Source organism: Rattus norvegicus, chromosome 5, assembly GCF_036323735.1.
Source record: "Rattus norvegicus strain BN/NHsdMcwi chromosome 5, GRCr8, whole genome shotgun sequence".
Taxonomy (NCBI): Eukaryota; Metazoa; Chordata; class Mammalia; order Rodentia; family Muridae; genus Rattus; species Rattus norvegicus.
The window spans coordinates 123,445,537-123,459,952 of NC_086023.1; the positions used below are offsets into that span (position 1 = coordinate 123,445,537).

Here is a 14,416-nt window from a genome sequence, read left to right on the forward strand (position 1 = left end):
GCTTGCTGTCCTGGTCATGACATGGGGAGAGTATCTAAAGGCTCGTGTTCTGCAAGTTTAGCCCTACTGTCATGGAGCTGAGAGGTGGTGGAGTTTTAAGAAAGGTGACCTAGCAGAGGCTGGGTAGGTGGTGGCCTGCCACTTTTACTCACTTCAGGTCTCCCAGCTACCTTTACGCAGGACCTTCCCATGTCTTCACACAAATAGATAGCATCTTTTACTTTATTATTGTTACATGTATAGATATATGACATGTATTTGATGTGTATTCATATATGCATATGTATGTATATATACAGACACATGTTAAAATCTGCTGAGACTGTTTTTGTTTACATGTATGTATGTTTTGAAGGCTGACTACTCTGTATTGGACAACCAGTAAGAGGATTCATCCTTGGGAGAGGCCAATTCTCTTTCTCCTAGTAGTCATCAGTTGCTTGTAGTTGGTGAGACCCCTCAAAAACCCTCCGCTGGCATGTTAACATTTCTATTGCTATTGCCAATGTTCCAGTTTTGTTTGTGCAGCCATTTCCTGTTACTATGGCCCTTACAGTCTTCCCACCTCCTCTTCCCCAATGTTTCCTGAGCCATAGATATAGGAGCTGTGATACAGATCTATCTGTTAAGGACAGGCTCCCCGTGGTCTGTTGATCTCTGCACTGTGTCCAGTTGTCATTTTTTTGGGATGATCTCCATTTATGTCAAGAGAGACTTCTTTGATAAGTAGTGGTAGCTACACTTAGCTGTGGGTATATGGATGAGATTTAGAACATAGTAAAGAGTTATGTTGGTCCAGCAAATTGGCAGAATTAGATTCTTTTCTAAGGTTGATGAAGCTCCATGAAGTTGGCTAGGTTTCCAGTACCAGGCATGATTTCTCTCCTTATGAGTGGCACTTAAGTCAAATTAAATAGCTGTTGGTTGCCACCAATATGTGAGTGTCACCTACTGTACCATTATGCCATGCTGGTAATTGTTCATAGGTGTTACAGCTGGGTAGGATTATTTAGTTGTTTCCATCCACTGATAAGTTGTATAGTATTTTCTGGAACTATGGAAGCTAGGCTACAGGAAAGAGGCTTTCAGGTCAGATCCACCTTGAAGAGTCCTGTGTCCTAAGTGTGTGATGTCTTCAGCAGTAAGGGCTCATTCTCAATCTCTGAAAGCCAACCAAGGGCTACATTGATAACATATATTGTTTGGGGAGTCATTTGAGCCACCTTGACTGACTGGGGTTAGGGTTTTGTGGGAAGCATTGTCAGCCCAAGTAGCTTAACTTCTTTAACATAAATGATATATAATTACTGATATATATGTATACACACACCGACATATATATACACACATATATATATATATATATATATATATATATATATATATGTATATATGTCGTGCTGGCCCAGAAACAGACATGTAGATCAGAGGAATAAAATAGAGGAGCTAAACATGAATACTTGTTACAACAGCAATCCGATATTGACCAAGAGGCAAAAAGTAAGCACTGAAGAAAAGATAGAATCTTTAGCAAATGGTTAATGGTGCTGGGAAAACAGGATGTCCACATGTGGACTTAGACCTATATCTATCACCCTGCACAAAAATGAAATCTAAGTGGATCAAAGGCCTCAACTGGAAACCTGAAACACTAAAACTGTTGGAAGCAAGCATAGGCAGTGTCCTCCTACAAGATATAGATGTATGAAAGGACTTTCTGAACAGAACTCTATTAGCTAAGAAATTAAGGCCAACATACATACAGCAACTGGGGGCTCATAAAACTAAAAGGCTCTGTGGGCTAACGAATCAATCAAGTGCAGAAGAAAGTCACAGAATGGAAGAGAGGCTTTGCTAGTCACACATCTGGATTGATATCCAGAATATATTATGAACAACGAAAAAAGAAAACAAACCAAAACAAGGATAATAGATGGAAAACTCCAACAAAAGGAGGGAAACCACACCCTAGAAAAAGCAAGAAAGTAATCTTCTTGTAATAAACCCAAAAGAAGAGAGCCACACAAACATAATTCCACCTCTAACAACAGTAACAGGAAGCAACAATCACTATTCCTTAATACCTCTTAACTTCAATGGACTCAATCCCCAATAAAAAGACATAGACTAACAGACTGGATATGTAAAGAGAACCCAGCATTTTGCTGCATACAGGAAACGCACCTTAGTGACAAAGATAGGCACTACCTTTTTTTACAAAAGATTAAAAGACTGGAAAACAAATTTCCAAGCAAATGGTTCCAAGAAACAAGCTGGAGTAGCCATTCTAATATCGAGTAAAGTTGACTTTCAACCAAAAGTCATCAAAAAGATAAGGAAGGACACTTCATTCAACAAAGGAAAAATCCACCAAGATGAACTCTCAATCCTAAATATCTATGCCCCAAATTCAAGGGCACCTACATATGTAAAAGAAACCTTACTAACGCTCAAAACACACATTGCACCTCACACAATAATAGTAGGAGATTTCAACACCCCACTCTCATCAATGGACAGATCATGGAAACAGAAATTAAACAGAGACACAGAGAAACTAACAGAAATTATGAACCAAATGGATTTAACAGGTATCATAGAACATTTCACCCTAAAAGAAAAGAATATACCTTCTTCTCAGCACCTCATGGTGCCTTCTCCAAAACTGACCATATAATCAGTCATAAAACAGGCCTCAACAGATGCAAGATTGAAATAATCTCATGCATCCTATCAGATCACCATGGTCTAAGGCTTGTCTTCAATAACAACAAAAATGACAGAAAGCCTACATACACATGGGAGTTGAACAGCGCTCTACTCAATGATAACTTGGTCAAGGAAGAAATAAAGAAAGAAATTAAAGACTTTTTAGAATTTAATGAAAATGAAGGCACAACATATCCAAACTTAGGGGACATGATTTTCAGTGCTAAGAGGAAAACTCATATCTCTGAGTACCCCCAAAAGGAAACTGGAGAGAGCATACACTAGCAGCTTGACAGCACACCTAAAAGCTCTAGAACAAAAAGAAGCAAATACACCCAAGAGGAGTAGATGGCAGGAAATAATCAAACTCAGGATTGAAATCAACCAAGTAGAAACAAAAAGGACTATACAAAGAATCAACAAAACCAGGAGCCTGTTCTTTGAGAAAATCAACAAGATAGATAAACCCTTAGCCAGAATAACCAGAGGGCACAGAAAGAATATCCAAATTAATAAAATCATAAATTAAAGGAAAGACATAATAACAGAATCTGAGCACATTCAAAAAAATCATCAAATCCTACTGTAAAAGTCTGTATTCAACAAAACTGGAAAATCTGGATGAAATGGACAATTTTCTAGACAGATACCAGGCACCGAAGTTAAATCAGGATCAGATAAACCATCTAAACAGTCACATAACTCCTAAAGAAATAGAAGCAGTTATTAAAAGTCTCCCAACTGAAAAAAAGAAAAGAAAAAGAAAAAAGGAAAAAGCCCAGGACCAGATGGGTTCAGTGCAGAATTCTATCAGACCTTCATAGAAGAGCTAACACCAACACTGTCCAAACTATTCCACAAAATAGAAACACTACCCAATTCCTTCTGTGAAGCCACAATTAAGGTTATGCCTAAACCACATGAAGACCCATCACAGAAGGAGACTTTTAGACCAATTTCCCTTATGAATATTGACACAAAAATACTCAATAAATTTCTCGAAAACCCAATCCAAGGACACATCAAAACGATCATCTATCATGACCAAGTAGGCTTCATCTCAGGGATGCAGGGGTGGTTCAATATATGTAAATCCATCAACAAAATCCACTATATAAACAAACGCAAAAGGAAAAAAAAAGATCATCTCAGATGCTGAGAAAGCATTTGACCGAATTCAACACCCCTTCATGTTAAAAGTCTTGGAATGATCAGGAACTCAAGGCCCACACCTAAACATAATAAAAGCAATATACAGCAAACCAGTAGCCAACATCAAACTAAATGGAGAGAAACTTGAAGCAATCCCTCTAAAATCAGGGACTAGAGAAGGCTGCCCACTCTCTCCCTACTTATTCAATATAGTACTCGAAATCCTAGCCAGAGCAATCAGACAACAAAAGGATGTCAAAGGAATACGAATTGGAAAGGAAGTAGTCAAAATATCACTATTTGCAGATGATATGATAGTGTCCCTATGTGATTTCAAAAGGTTCACCAGAGAACTACTAAGCCTGATAAATAACTTCAGCAAAGTGACTGGGTATAAAATTAACTCAAACAAATTAGGAGCCTTTCTCTACAGAAAGGATAAACAGGCTGAGAAAGAAATTAGGGAAATGACACCCTTCACAGTAATCCCAAATGATATAAAATACCTCAGTGTGACTCTAACCAAGCAAGTGAAAGATCTGTATGACAAGAACTTCAAGTCTCTGAAGAAAGAAATTGAAGATCTCAGAGGATATAGAGATCTCCCATGCTCATGGATTGGCAGGATTAATATATTAAAAATGGCCATTTTGCCAAAAGCAATCTATAGATTCAATTCAATCCCCATCAAAATTCCAACTCAATTCTTCATTGTATTAGAAAGAGCAATTTGCAAATTTATTTGGAATAACAAAATATTCAGGAGAGTAAAAACTATCCTCAACAATAAAAGAACTTTTGGGAAAATCACCTTCCCTGACCTCCACCTGTATTACAGAGCAATAGTGATAAAAACTGGATGGTATTGGTACAGAGACAGGCAGGTAGATCAATGGCACAGAATTGAAGACCCAGAAATGAACCCACACACCTATGGGCACTAGATCTTTGACAAAGAAGCTAAAACCATCCAGTGGAAAAAAGATAGCATTTTCAACAAATGGTGCTGGTTCAATTGGAGGTCAGCATGTAGAAGAATGCAAATTGACCCATTCTTATTACCCTGTACAAAGCTTAAGTCCAAGTGGATCAAGGACCTCCACATCAAACTAGATACACTCAAACTAATAGAAGAAAAAGTGGGGAAGAGCCTCGAACACATGAGCATTGGGGAAAATTTCCTGAACAAAACACCAATGGCTTATGCTCCAAGATCAAGAATTGAAAAATGGGATCTCATAAAATTGCAAAGCTTCTGTAAGGCAAAGGATACTGTCGTTAGGACAAAACGGCAGACATCAGATTGGGAAAAAATCTTTACCAATCCTACATCTGATAGAGGGCTAATATTCAATAAATATAAAGAACTCAAGAAGTTAGACTCCAGAGAGTTAAATAACCCTATTAAAAATGGGTTTCAGAGTTAAACAAAGAATTCTCAACTGAGGATTATCGAATGGCTGAGAAGCACCTGAATAAATGTTCAGCATCCTTAGTCATCAGGGAAATGCAAATCAAAATATCCCTGAGATTCCACCTCACACCAGTCAGAATGGCTAAGATCAAAAACTCAGGTGACAACATATGCTGGCGAGGATGTGGAGAAAGAGGAACACTCCTCCAATGTTTGTGGGATTGCAGACTGGTACAGCCACTCTGGAAATCAGTCTGGAGGTTCCTCAGAAAATTGGACATTGAACTACCTGAGGATCCAGCTATACCTCTCTTGGGCATATACCCAAAAGATGCCTTAACATATACAAGGATACATGCTTCACTATGTTCATAGCAGCCTTATTTATAATAGCCAGAAGCTGAAAAGAACCCAGATGTCCTTCAACAGAGGAATGAATACAGAAAATGTGGTACATTTACACAATGGAATACTACTCAGCTAGTAAAAACAATGACTTCATGAAATTCTTAGGCAAATTGATGGAACTTGAAAATATTATCCTGAGTGTGGTAACCCAATCACAAAAGAACACACATGGTACATATTTACTGATATGCAGATATTATCCCAAAAGCTCAGCTTACCCAAGATAAAATCCACAGACCACATGAAGTTCAAAAGGAAGGACCATTAAAATGGGGATGCTTCAGTCCTTCTTAGAAGGGGGAAAATAGTCGTAGGAGGAAATCTGAAGACAAAGTTTGGAGCAGAGCATGAAGGAATGGCCATTCAGATTGTGCCCCACCTGGGGATCCAGTCTGTATGTGTGTGTGTGTGTGTGTGTGTGTGTGTGTGTGTATACACACACATATATACATATATAGTATATATATACTATATATGTATATATATATATATGTGTATATATATAGTCCACCAACACCAAACAGTATTGATGAAGTCAAGAAGTCCAAGAAGTGCATGCTGACAGGAGCCTGATATAATTGTCTTCTGAGAGGCTCTGCCAGGGCATGATTAATACAGAGGCGTATACTAGCAGTCAATCATTGAACTGAGAACGGGGTCCCCATTGAAGGAGTTAGAGAAAGGATTGAAGGAGCTGAAGGGGCTTGCAACCCCATAAGTACAACAATACCAACCAACCAGAGCTCCCAGGACTAAATCACTACCCTAAGAGTACAAATGGACAGACCCATGGCTCCAGATGCATATGTAGCAGAGGATGGCCTTGTTGGGCACCAATGGGAGAAGCCCTTGGTCCTGCCAAGGCTGGATCCCCCAGTGTAGGGGAATGTTATGGCGGGAAGTCTGGAAGGGGTGGGTGTTTGGGAAGGGGGAACACCCTCATAGAAGAAGGGGGATGGCATGGGATAGTGGGTTTATGGACAGGAAACCAGGAAATGGGATAACATTTGAAATGTAAATAAAAAATATTCCACTAAAAAAAAAAAGCCTCGAAAGTATTCATCTTCTTTAGCAATTAGAGAAATGCTTTAAGATTTCACCTCATCACAGTCGGAATGACTAAGATCTACAAGACAACTGACAACAAATGCAGGTGAGATTGTCGAGAAAGAGGAACTCCCATTCAATGTTGGTGGGATTTAAAATTTGTTTAACCACTGTAGAAGTCAGTGTGAAGCATCCTTAAAAATCTAAAATTAAATTTACCCTATGACCTAACTGTTTATTCTTTCTATATGTCCCAAACATTCAATATCCACAGAACTTGGCTAGCCATGTTCCAGGAACTGGAAACAACCTAAATGTCCTTCTATAGATGAATGGGCAATGAAAATGTGGTACACATCTACACAATGGAATAGCTGCAAAGAAAGTTGGAGTCACGAAGTTTACAGGTAAATGGGCAGACTACAAAAGATTGTATTGAGTGGGTGAAGTAACACAGACGGAGGGAAGACGATTGCCCCATTTTCTCTTTCATCCGCAGTTCCTAATTTCAAATACATAGATGTGGGGATTCAACATGGAGAAGCCACAGAAACCGGGGAAGTAATAAGAGATTGTAGCTGGGGGGTGGACAGAGTGGGAGGCAAGTAGCAGGGCAGGGCACAGGTGATGTGAAGTGAGACACAGAATAATGGGGTGGAAAGCCCCACTTGCGGAGGAGGAGGGAGGTCAGTGTAGGAGAGGAGGGGCAAGAGACACCAAGGGTGTCTGGTAGGGCGTAAAGGAATTACATTTGTTGGAACTCGATCAAAAGAATGACCAGGGGTGAACAATGACTTGGAGGAACCATGAAAAAAAGGCAGAGGTGCATTTTGCTCCCTGGATTATTCTTAGATGTGATTCCTTGTCTCCTGTGACAAACATTTATATTCATTTTGTAACACATATTTACGATGGATGTCAGAGTGTAGCTACAGAACCCAATCTGGTCAGTGGACCCTGAACCGGGATATGGTTCTCTGCCTTGCTTTCATGCCTTCCTAGATACAATCTACACTTGATCTTAGCCAAAGGGCTGAGAAGCGATCAGATACAATCTATAATATATGCCAGGCAACTGTGCTTAAACTGGTCTGTCCTGAGAAAATTCTGGGAAAGGATTTCTCTGTTAATACTTAGAATGTGCTTACTGGTGTTTATTTGCGTGTATTTCTGATTTTTTTTTTCCTGAACTCAAATAACCTTCTTCAGATCACAGCTTTCTTTGTTGTATTCTTGTGTAACCGACACTGAAGCTGAAGTAAGGCTGTCTTCAGTATCAGACTATAGTCTTCCCCATTTTTTCAGGTCCTCAGATCCCAGGTCCAGCAGACAAGATCTCCACAGGTCAGCAAAAGTTGACATTATTTTATATTTACTTAAAATCATACCTAACACACATCAATGTATGTGTATACTTACGTGTTTTGACACACCAATAGTGTCAGTCCCTGAAACCACCTTTCCTCCTTCCCAGGTACCCATTCTTTTTATTTTCCAGAGCCCCAAAGCTCCAATATCCCAGTTTGATTGCCTTGCTTTTCTGTCTCTTGCTCTCTACCCCTGCCTCTCAGTACAGTGTCGATGGTGGTTTCTCTTTTCTGGCTAAACAACTTCCTACTTTCTTACACACTCACTTGGTAAATATTCCGCAAGAATTCTGCAGTCCCGAGAAACACAAACCAGCTTGTCGAGAAGAGAGGATGTATATGTATGTGTGTATGTGTGTATATGTGGGTATATATGTATACATACAGACACACACATATCCATTGTCTTAGGGTTTTAGCTATGAAGGGAAATCTTGACCAAGAGAACTCTTAGAAAGGCAACATTTAATTGGGACTGGCTTACAGTTTCAGAAGTTTGGTTATTATCATCATGGCAGGAACCATGGCAACCTGCAGGCTGACTTGGTGCTGGAGGAGCTGAGAGTTCTACCTCTGGATCCTAAGGCAAGCAGGAAGAGGCTCTCTTCCACCGGCAGTCAGGAGGAAGCTCCCATTCCATAGAGCCTGAGCAGGGGAGCCTTCAAAGCCCCTCTGTACGGTGACACATTTCCTCTAGGAAGGTTACACCTCCTTTAATAAGGCCACACCTCCTAATAGTCCTACTTCCCATGGGCAAGTATATTCAAACTACCACATCCATATGTATGAATATGTATACATAACATCCATATACAGACACATATGGCGTAATCACACCTTCGATGGAGTAGTGTGGCATTGGCTTTGGGCTAGAGGCCATCTTTAGACTGTGAACAGGAGTGTTGTTTGTGCGGAATTGTCGACTGGATTGGGTTGAGACCTGAATGATGATCTATTCCATGAAGAACTGGGTGCTGAACAATAGGAAGATCAAGCACAGACATCCTGAAGGCCTGGAGAAGGTAAATAAACGTACCAAGTTTATTCATCAGGAAGAGGAGAAGACAGGGAGACGAAGTCAGGACGAGCTCTTGAATATTCATTATTTGTCTGACAAGCAGGAAAGCACATTCAGAGACAAGAAATACACACTGTAATAGCAAGGGAAACATCACATCTATTTCTCTGCTCCTGGCAGTGACATGAGCACACCCTCCCTGTGTTGGGCACTGCCAACAAGCTTTCTACATGCCCCTCAGGTAGTACTATTTTATATTCTTTTCTAATTCCTGAAGAACAATGGTTCCAGAGAGGCTAAGCAACTTGTTTAAGGTCACACAGCCTGTCGAGTATGGTCCAGCTTCCTACTGGAAAAGCTGTCATATCATTCATTACACTTGGCCACTAGGAATCATTCTTTGCTGTTAGCTTCATCAGGGTGGGGGCAGAGGTTGGAGTGATGGTGGTGGGGGCAGTGATATCTCTGTCTTTCTTTTATAATTATCCTGGAGCAGAATTGGAGGAATCAGGGTGTCAGAAAAGTTGACCTTGAATGTGTTTCTCCCAAAGCTCTTGGGCCCAGGGCCAGTGTCATGGTGGCGTGTATTTCTAGTGCAATTATCCGGTTCTTCTCTTATGGTTCCCTCAGAAGTTCCTCCGTGATCATTAAAACTGGCTCAGGGCAGTGGCTTTGAAAGCGGCTGGAACCGCCCAGGGCTGGCTGATGTCTTTGTTAAGAAGGACTGCCTTCCAGTGACTTCAGTGGCCTCTCTGCTTTATCAGAAAGTAAGGAAGATGAGATCTTGCGGCGCCAATTACAGGTGGGTGACTCTCAAAAGAAGCTGCTCTCTTTTGTCTCAGAGGTGTTGAGATTTTCAGCACTATTAGACTCAGAGTTCATCCTGGTCTCATATGCTGTATGGTGGCCCCTGAGGGCCAAAAGAGCAGAGGCCAGAGAAAGGAGCTGATTTGCAGGAGAATGGAAAGAAATGTGACTGGAAGGATTGCTTTCCAGCACAGGGCCTTCGAATTCTCTGTGCTTGTCAGTTTCCTACTCTGAAAAATACTGGTTTGTATCAAGAGTGGTGCACCCGTCCCCTGGCTGCCGGCCTGAAAGGCTCCTCTGGGACCAGGCCTCCTTTTTCCATAGTGCTCTGCCAGCCAGTCGCCAGTTGCCAGCATCTAGGATCAAAGCAAAAGCCTCACGGTGCCACACTGTCACTGTGAGAGATGGGAAGAGACTCTCATTCATAGTTTATTTACAGAACAGGATGGCAGGATTTGCTCTTCCTTCTCTTGCCCATTAAATATGAGTGCCCTCATCTGTCACACTGTGGGACAAAGCAGTGGTGTTGGGGCCTTTTCTCTTTCGTTTCTTTGTTGCTGTGATAAAACAGGGAGCAAAAGCAACTCAGGGAGGAGAGAGTTTAGTTGGGTCTCAGGTTATAGTCTACCTAGGACTGGATTTTGAAGCAGAAGTCACAGAGGAACACACAGCTTATTTGCTTGTTACTTCTGGCATGCTCAGCTACTTTCCTTGTACAGTCTAGGCCCACCTGCCTAGGGATGTCACCACCCATAGTGGGCTGGAACCTCTTACATCAATCAGCCACTATAAAAATGCCTCACAGAAATGTCTGCAGGCCAATCTGGGGAAGCGATCCCTCAACTGCGGTTCCCTCATCCCGGACGGCTTTAGCTTGTGTTAAGCTTACTAGCACTACCAGCACGGAGCCTTTGTGTAGGAAAGAGTAGTTTATGATGAATTGCAAAAGCAGGCTTTCACACTCACCTTCGAGAGCCTGCTCCCAATATCTGAGGCTCTCCCAGCAGTCTCTCCACCCTAAAGGTCTCACCACCCCTGGTGGCACCGCTCTGAACACCAAGACTTTAACACATGAATGTGGTGGGAGAAGGGGGTCAGTCCTTTACCAGAGCAAGCCCCAAGAACTCACAGAGGGAAGTCTAGTCTATATTTTCTGAGGTAACTATTAAGGAGACTATTCTCCAGATTAAGCAAGCTTAAGCTTTCAAACCATTTAGACTCAACTCTCCCCATGTGCTATCAGCAGTTTGGGGAAAGTTAAGACCTAAGATCAGCAGACCTTTACACCCAACATCTGGTTTCCTGCTTGCAATCTTAGAAACATAAGATAACTGGAAGTCTCAGAGAAGGCAAACAACCCTTTCAAGTCACACAGCTATTGGGTCAGTGATTGAATTTAAAACGATCTCTCTGATGTCAAAGCTCTGAAACATGGTAACTGTTGACACTGCTAAGAAGAAGCTTGGATATCTGCAGGTAGGAATGAGCGATGAAGCCACCTTCTTAATGATTCATAATGAGACTGAAGCAATGGGGCTGCAAGGTCTTTTTTGGATGGACCTCCAAGGCTGTGAGCTTAATCATGTTGGACATGGGAAGGAGGTGGTGCTTCTGAAGTTTACTGAAACCCAGGAGCACCCTACAAATCACACTTCTTTACATTTATTTCTGTTCTCCAGAGCTGAGGAGATATTTTTTGTTTTAGTGGTTTGGGCATATTTTTTCAAAGAACAAACTCCTATTTGTTAGCTTAAGCAAAAATGAAAATTTTGGGCTTTTGGGAAGGTCAGAGAGTCCAAAATATATTTTACCTAAGACTCAGCATGGTTGGGGATCAGGGATAGTCTGTTGGCCTCAGTAGTGGGAATTCCAAAGGTTTGTTCCAAAGTCTGGTTTATACCATTGAACAGTGATAAGCCCTGGCTTCTGTCCCTCAGATCAAATGGCCCAGATCCCAGAGAGCCAGGTAAAGCCACTTGTGCTGATGTCATCTGGCCATACACTTCCTGAGAACTGGAAGCAGGGTCAGGACTGAGGAGTTCCTACAAGTGGTTAGCTTGTCCAAGGGAGGTCCCAGGCCTTCAAAGGCCATCCTGTGAGTGTTTAGATTGGGGCCAGTCATGTTTACTTTGAGTTTCAACTTCTTCACCAGAATGGGTATTCCTGTAGGACAGAGTCCATGAAATCAGCTCCTGGAACAATGCCCAGCATATAACACCAACTCCCTAAAAAATACAGAAGCTGTTTGGGTCTGGACACACACGAAATTACCAGGTCTTGCTTCCCACTTCTCCCTCAAAAATTCACCCTATAGGCATTTACTGAGTGCCTCCTATGTGTCAGCTCCTTTGGTAAGGATCAGGAGAGTACAGTAGATTGTTCTTCTTGTTGACACAACTCTACTCATCCTCACTACATAAAGCAGCAAGTACCTTACCCTGCCAGTTGACACTTTGGGTGGGATGAAGGTGCTAGAGAAGATATGGGGTAGACCTCTGAAGACTAAGCACTAGGCCCCAAGAAAGGGACATTGGCCTCGCCTCCACAGTGGAGGTGTCTGAAGAACCTCTGTTCTTCTAGAACAATGAGGCAGGAGGGGAGAGTTTTAGTAATGTACAGAAGCAGACAAGAGCAGTGGACAGCTATTCCTGGAACCTGAGAGTACAGGGCCTTTGCCTGTGCCTGCTTCTAGAGTCAGGCTCATGTCGCTCTCAGTCTATAATCAAGGTCTAACAAAAATTGATCATCGTGCCAGATGGTAGTGCTGCTGCACATCCTTAATCCCAGGTCTTGGAAGACAGAGGTAAGTGGATCTCTGAGTTCAAAGCAGTTTGGTCTACAGAGTGAGTTCCAGGACAACTAGGGACACAGAGAGAAACCATGTCTCAAAAAATAAAACCAAAGCAAAGCAATACAACACAAAATAACAACCACCACCACCACCACCACCACCACAACAAAGAATTGACCATTGTAAGTGTTGGTAGCAGTCAGCAGAACATCCATGTTGTTTCTTTTCCTGCATCTTAGATAGTTATATTCCTTTGGTAAATACCCACAGAGCACCCTCCTTGTCTATAGAACATGTATGAAAGGGAAGGTGAAATGCTGAGGAGAGGAACTCTGACGTATGGTCAGCCTACAAATGGGCTAGACTGTGCTATTTAAAGACTTTGGGGCACGGCTAATGTTCTAGTTAGACTGGAAGAAAAGCAGTTGAGTTTGCTGTGGAAGGAAGGACCTACTGTGGGCTGGGTTTTCTTCTTAGGTGTTTTGTGCATTCGTTGATTATGTGACATGAATAACAGAGCAATCAGGAGAGGACAGGTGTATGCTGGACAGAGAGGATGTTTTAAATAAGATGACCAATGAAGGCATTTGAGCCTAGACTTGGGCAAGGGCAGATGAGCCCCAAACTCAGAAGAGAATGAGGAATGTGGTTGGCTTTGATACCAACTGCCATGAAGTCAAATCACCTGAGTGGAGAGGCTTACCTGAAGAAGTATCCTGATTGCGTGTTAACTGGAAGACTTGCCAGACAGTGGGTAGCACCTTTCAGTAGCTTCCTGAATAGAAAGTGTGTGGCTGAGGGAAGACCATCTGATCTTGCTGCTGGCTTGGACTCCCCTCTTGCCACCAAAATGATTTGCTCGCTGATGTTGCTGATTCCTCAGTATTGAGCCAATGTTTCTGAACTCTCATCATGGACTAAGGACCATCAGTTCCCCAGAAAACCTCAATCTGGAGTCAGATTAAGAGAGCCAAGGCTCCCAGCCTTGTAGACTTAGCAGCTACCTACTGAGAGCCAGTATTATGGGACTTCTCTGCTAAGGCTCCAGACTCAAGGACCAGTAAATACCTCATGGATTCTCAGGTCTCAAGTGCGGTTGTACTATCGTTACTGTTTTATATCTATATATTTACTCCTTTGGTTCTGTTCCTCTAGACAATCCTGACTCATACAATGAGACCAGGAGAACAATGGGTTTCATGCATGGTATAAAACCTGTGGTGTCTGGGACCCAGTAAGCAAGCTCATGTTGTCAGAAGAGACTCGGGTGTGGAAATAGTGGGCTTCGGTGTGCCTTGTTATGGGGCAGGCATCACTGGCAATCAACCTGGGGCTTTGTTTGGGGCTTTGAGCAGGGAAGGTTCATGGTTCTATGACATAAGTTGTGTTACTTAGGATTCTCAGAACTCTGGGATCTGCTGTTATTGGTGTTGTCCTATGCTGAGATTGACAGGACATGTAACTTCTGTGTCATAGTAGTAGTCACTTTTAGACTAGGGCTTCTGATGCAGAGAACCCCAGTGACAGTGTTCTGCCCATTAAACAATGCTGCCTCCCTTAGATCTTGCATCTGATTTTGCCATGGTTAAATAGTGAAAGACCAAGCCCCGACTGTCCTCATTTTAAATTATAGGTATTAAATTTTATAGCAAATCATTCACATAATTATCTAAAAACATCTAAATAAGAACCCTCAATTGTGA

The 14,416-nt window shown here is 41.9% G+C and overlaps 1 protein-coding gene across 2 annotated transcripts in view; it reads left to right on the forward strand.

Moving 5' to 3' along the window:
- Oma1 (OMA1 zinc metallopeptidase) overlaps positions 1-10,004 on the forward strand; it is a 143,503-nt gene extending 133,499 nt beyond the window's left edge. Inside the window, exons 9-11 of one of the 2 annotated variants that reach the window (XR_010066356.1) lie at positions 7,005-7,137; positions 8,036-8,074; positions 8,616-10,004. The gene's annotated coding sequence lies outside the window, so the exon portion shown is untranslated. Of the gene's footprint in view, positions 1-7,004; positions 7,138-8,035 lie in introns of both variants that reach the window. The other variant, XR_010066355.1, reaches the window with a different exon arrangement.
- The last annotated feature ends 4,412 nt before the right edge of the window (positions 10,005-14,416 follow it).